Genomic DNA, 6,218 nt, shown 5'->3' with positions numbered 1-6,218 from the left:
CCCTATCTTTAGTGCTCAGTCTACCATTCATTATCCTATGACAGTGAGGTTCCCCTATCTTTAGTGCTCAGTCTACCATTCATTATCCTATGACAGTGAGGTTCCCTATCTTTAGTGCTCAGTCTACCATTCATTATCCTATGACAGTGAGGTTCCCTATCTTTAGTGCTCAGTCTACCATTCATTATCCCATGACAGTGAGGTTCCCTATCTTTAGTGCTCAGTCTACCATTCATTATCCTATGACAGTGAGGTTCCCTATCTTTAGTGCTCAGTCTACCATTCATTATCCTATGACAGTGAGGTTCCCTATCTTTAGTGCTCAGTCTACCATTCATTATCCCATGACAGTGAGGTTCCCTATCTTTAGTGCTTTGTCTGGCATTCATTATCCCATGACAGTGAGGTTCCCTATCTTTAGTGCTCAGTCTACCATTCATTATCCTATGACAGTGAGGTTCCATATCTTTAGTGCTTTGTCTGGCATTGATTCTCCTCTTTTCTGTTGTGGCCCAGCTAGTGTGTTTCCTCAAAACCGTTTTGACAAATTAATCTACAATCAACTGTTGGTTTTATTAGGATTTGAATGATAAGATTTATGTTGTTTTTCTATTTGAATTAGAAGATCTCTGATGTTTTCTATTTGAATTAGAAGATCTCTGTTGTTTTTCTATTTGAATTAGAAGATCTCTGATGTTTTCTATTTGAATTAGAAGATCTCTGATGTTTTCTATTTGAATTAGAAGATCTCTGATGTTTTCTATTTGAATTAGAAGATCTCTGATGTTTTCTATTTGAATTAGAAGATCTCTGATGTTTTCTATTTGAATTAGAAGATCTCTGTTGTTTTTCTATTTGAATTAGAAGATCTCTGTTGTTTTTCTATTTGAATTAGAAGATCTCTGATGTTTTCTATTTGAATTAGAGGATCTCTGATGTTTTCTATTTGAATTAGAAGATCTCTGATGTTTTCTATTTGAATTAGAAGATCTCTGATGTTTTCTATTTGAATTAGAAGATCTCTGTTGTTTTTCTATTTGAATTAGAAGATCTCTGTTGTTTTTCTATTTGAATTAGAAGATCTCTGATGTTTTCTATTTCCTTTGAAACGCAGTTCGCCACAGGGTGAGCCACATGTACAAGCAAATAGACATTAACTGGCATGAGTGAACAACATTTATATTGCACCCTGTGACACAAAGTTTTGGCCACATCGGTTATATTATTTCATATAAAAACATGTAAATATGTATATTGTAAATGTGTGGAAAATTTGAATAAATATCAAATTTGTTTCATATTCTGTTGTGTAGTGTATATTTGTCTTAGACCTCTCCTACCTGACCCCCGACATTATACATGGAGTTTACTGCTATGCAGGGTATCACTAAATTGATCACTAACATTTTAAAGCTGAGCCATTTGCTCGTGCTCTGCTGCTCAGTACAGTCATATCTGACTAAGATCATAACATAGTGCTTCAAATATAAAACAGGATTATTTCACAGAAAATAATAATGAATAAATAATAAAATAATCATGTATAATAATAATAATCCACAACTAACTGCTCCCCAATGTCTCGTCATTGAACAAAACATCTCAAGGGGATCCGTTGCTATGGATACTCACGAGAAGAACGCATGCAGAGCGAGCTGTGTGCAGGAGTGACAGAGGAGCAGCTAATGGATTTACTAACTGAGGTTCTGGGTTTCAGGGCTGAGGCTAAAATGTCTCAGAAGAAATCAGACCTGGGTATGGTAGTGTTTTGAACTTCATGGGCCTGGGTATGGTAGTGTTTTGAACTTCGCGGGCCTGGGTATGGTAGTGTTTTGAACTTCGCGGGCCTGGGTATGGTAGTGTTTTGAACTTCGCGGGCCTGGGTATGGTAGTGTTTTGAACTCGCGGGCCTGGGTATGGTAGTGTTTTGAACTTCATGGGCCTGGGTATGGTAGTGCTTTGAGCTTTGCGGGCCTGGGTATGGTAGTGTTTTGAACTTCATGGGCCTGGGTATGGTAGTGCTTTGAGCTTTGCGGGCCTGGGTATGGTAGTGTTTTGAACTTCATGGGCCTGGGTATGGTAGTGCTTTGAGCTTTGCGGGCCTGGGTATGGTAGTGTTTTGAACTTCACGGGCCTGGGTATGGTAGTGCTTTGAGCTTTGCGGGCCTGGGTATGGTAGTGTTTTGAACTTCGCGGGCCTGGGTATGGTAGTGCTTTGAGCTTTGCGGGCCTGGGTATGGTAGTGTTTTGAACTTCGCGGGCCTGGGTATGGTAGTGCTTTGAACTTCATGGGCCTGGGTATGGTAGTGCTTTGAACTTCGCAGACATGGGTAGGGCTCGGGATTGGGTTGACTGTAAATTCTCCTTCCAGACTCATATCAAACATCTCCAATCCAAAATCAAATCTAGAATCGTCTTTCTCATTTCGCAACAAAGCTTCACTCACTCCGACAAACATACCTTAGTAAAACTGACTATCCTACCGATCCTCGACTTTGGCGATGTCATCTACAAAATAGCTTCCAATACTCTACTCAACAAACTGGATGCAGTTTATCACAGTGCCATCCATTTTGTTTCTAAAGCACCTTATACCACCCACCACTGCGACCTGTATGCTCTAGATCGGCTGGCCCTCGCTACATATTCGTCGCCAGACCCACTGGCTCCAGGTCATCTATAAGTCTATGCTAGGTAAAGCTCCGCCTCATCTCAGCTCACTGGTCACGATAACTACACCCACCCATAGCACGCGCTCCAGCAGGTGTATCTCCCTGGTCACCATAACAACACCAACCCGTAGCACGCGCTCCAGCAGGTATATCTCACTGGGCACTATAACAACACTCACCCATAGCACGCGCTCCAGCAGGTATAGCTCACTGGTCACTATAACAACACCCACCCATAGCACGCGCTCCAGCAGGTATATCTCCCTGGTCTTCCACAAAGCCAACACCTCTTTGTCCGCCGTTCCTTCCAGTTCTCTGCTGCCCGTGACTGGAACGACACTGAAATAAAATAGCTGAAGCTGGAGACTTACATTTCCCTCACTAACTTTAAACATCAACTATCTGAGCAGCAAACCAATCTCTGCAGCTGTACATAGTCCATCTGTAAATAGCCCAACTACCTACCTCATCCCCATACTGTTTTTATTCATTTACTTTTCTGCTCGTTTCACACCAGTATCTCTACTTGCAAATCACCATCTGCTCATCTATCTCTCCAGTGTTAATTAGCTGAATTGTAATTACTTTGCTACTACGGCCTATTTATTGCCTTACCTCCTCACGACATTTGCACACACTGTATATAGACTTTCTTTTGTTCTACTCTAAAAAATATTCAATATTCTCCCTCTCTCTCACACACACACACACACACACACACACACACACACACACACACACACACACACACACACACACACACACACACACACACACACACACACACACACACACACACACACACACACACACACACACACACACACACACACACACACAAATGCATGAAGATTCACACATACCTGCACAAGAATGACTGAACTTTTTATTTTATTTTACCTTTATTTTACCAGGGCCCATAAATGGCATCCTGTTCCCTACGTAGTGCCCTAGTCATGACCAGGGCCCATAAATGCAACAACACAGTCTCCCTCCTGTGACTGTGATTCAACTGTACACCCCCACCTCAAAACACCCTAGTGACCTCTACATCCTCACCTCAAAACACCCTAGTGACCTCTACATCCACTCCTCAAAACACCCTAGTGACCTCTACACCCCCACCTCAAAACACCCTAGTGACCTCTACATCCCCACCTCAAAACACCCTAGTGACCTCTACATCCACTCCTTAAAACACCCTAGTGACCTCAACACGTTGGTAGGTGTGAAAGTGTCAGTTGTAAGTCATCTCCTGGGATAGGTATTATCCCAAATGGCACCCTATTCCCCATTTCGTGCAGTAAGGAAAAGGTATAGACTGGGTGCGTCCCCAATGCCACTCTTATCCCTTTTTTGCAGTACTTTGTGGCACACTATTCCCTTTCTAGGGAACAAGATGCCGTTTTGGACACAAACTGTCTCTTTCCTCATTCCTCTAAGAGCAAGGCAGGCAGACGCTTCTGTCACCAGGTATATCTGCTGTGTGTGTGCTGTAGTTTAACCTATGAGAACCACTTATTGAGAATAAATCCCAGGTTCTCCATATTGCCTGTGACCTGGCAGACTCACTAAACACCATTTTTTAAAATATAAATAATTGTCTAAGCTTTGGAGCCCCAGACTATGTGTAAATAAAACAAACAAATATATTATGCGTCTGGTTTGCTTAATTTAAGGAATGTGAAATGATTGATACTTTTGACACTGAAGTATATTTTAGCAATTATATTGACTTTTGATACTTAAGTATAATTAAAACCAAATACTTTTAGACTTAAACTCAAGTAGGACAGTTGGTTACTTTTTCCACCACTGGGGGTCTGTGTGTTGGGGTGGGGGAGTGTGTCTGTGTGTTTGGGTGGGGTGGGGGAGTGTGTCTGTGTGTTGGGGTGGGGTGGGGTGGGGAGTGTGTCTGTGTGTTTGGGTGGGGTGGGGTGGGGGAGTGTGTCTGTGTGTTGGGGTGGGGGAGTGTGTCTGTGTGTTGGGGTGGGGGAGTGTGTCTGTGTGTTGGGGTGGGGTGGGGTGGGGAGTGTGTCTGTGTGTTGGGGTGGGGTGGGGTGGGGAGTGTGTCTGTGTGTTGGGGTGGGGTGGGAGTGTGTCTGTGTGTTGGGGTGGGGAGTGTGTCTGTGTGTTGGGGTGGGGGAGTGTGTCTGTGTGTTGGGGTGGGGAGTGTGTCTGTGTGTTGGGGTGGGGTGGGGTGGGGGAGTGTGTCTGTGTGTTGGGGTGGGGTGGGGTGGGGAGTGTGTCTGTGTGTCTGTGTGTTGGGGTGGGGAGTGTGTCTGTGTGTTGGGGTGGGGGAGTGTGTCTGTGTGTTGGGGTGGGGGAGTGTGTCTGTGTGTTTGGGGTGGGGGAGTGTGTCTGTGTGTTGGGGTGGGGGAGTGTGTCTGTGTGTTGGGGTGGGGGAGTGTGTCTGTGTGTTGGGGTGGGGGAGTGTGTCTGTGTGTTGGGGTGGGGGAGTGTGTCTGTGTGTTGGGGTGGGGGAGTGTGTCTGTGTGTTGGGGTGGGGGAGTGTGTCTGTATGTTGGGGTGGGGTGGGGGAGTGTGTCTGTGTGTTGGGGTGGGAGAGTGTGTCTGTGTGTTGGGGTGGGGGAGTGTGTCTGTGTGTTGGGGTGGGGGAGTGTGTCTGTATGTTGGGGTGGGGGAGTGTGTCTGTGTGTTGGGGGTGGGGGAGTGTGTCTGTGTGTTGGGGTGGGGGAGTGTGTCTGTGTGTTGGGGTGGGGGAGTGTGTCTGTGTGTTGGGGTGGGGTGGGGGAGTGTGTCTGTATGTTGGGGTGGGGTGGGGGAGTGTGTCTGTATGTTGGGGTGGGGTGGGGGAGTGTGTCTGTGTGTTGGGGTGGGGTGGGGGAGTGTGTCTGTGTGTTGGGGTGGGAGAGTGTGTCTGTATGTTGGGGTGGGGGAGTGTGTCTGTGTGTTGGGGTGGGAGAGTGTGTCTGTGTTTTGGGGTGGGGGAGTGTGTCTGTGCGTTGGGGTGGGGAGTGTGTCTGTGCGTTGGGGTGGGGGAGTGTTTCTGTGTGTTGGGGTGGGGGAGTGTGTCTGTGTGTTGGGGTGGGGGAGTGTGTCTGTGTGTTGGGGTGGGGTGGGGAGTGTGTCTGTGTGTTGGGGTGGGGTGGGGGAGTGTGTCTGTGTGTTGGGGTGGGGGAGTGTGTCTGTGTGTTGGGGTGGGGGAGTGTGTCTGTGCGTTGGGGTGGGGGAGTGTTTCTGTGTGTTGGGGTGGGGGAGTGTGTCTGTGTGTTGGGGTGGGGGAGTGTGTCTGTGTGTTGGGATGGGGGAGTGTGTCTGTGGGGTGGGGTGGGGGAGTGTGTCTGTATGTTGGGGTGGGGTGGGGGAGTGCGTCTGTGTGTTGGGGTAGTGTTGTAGTGCAGTACACGGGGCCCTGGTAGTGTAGTACACAAGGCCCTGGTAGTGTTGTAGTGCAGTACACAGGGCCCTGGTAGTGTTGTAGTGCAGTACACGGGCCCTGGTAGTGCAGTACACCGGTGCCTGGTAGTGTAGTAGTAGAGTACACAGGGCCCTGGTAGAGTAGTACACAAGGCCCTGGTAGTG

General features: G+C 47.0%; 1 long non-coding RNA gene across 1 annotated transcript in view; it reads left to right on the top strand.

Moving 5' to 3' along the window:
• LOC124042638 overlaps window positions 1-1,300 on the top strand; it is a 10,153-nt gene extending 8,853 nt beyond the window's left edge. The window contains exon 2 of the long non-coding RNA XR_006840186.1: window positions 458-1,300. This is a non-coding gene — a long non-coding RNA (uncharacterized LOC124042638). The remainder of the gene's footprint in view (window positions 1-457) is intronic.
• Window positions 1,301-6,218: the final 4,918 nt, after the last annotated feature.

This window comes from Oncorhynchus gorbuscha, linkage group LG09 (assembly GCF_021184085.1).
Source record: "Oncorhynchus gorbuscha isolate QuinsamMale2020 ecotype Even-year linkage group LG09, OgorEven_v1.0, whole genome shotgun sequence".
Lineage (NCBI taxonomy): Eukaryota > Metazoa > Chordata > Actinopteri > Salmoniformes > Salmonidae > Oncorhynchus > Oncorhynchus gorbuscha.
Note: the sequence above shows the minus strand (reverse complement) of the source record. Positions and strands in the feature narration are given on the sequence as shown.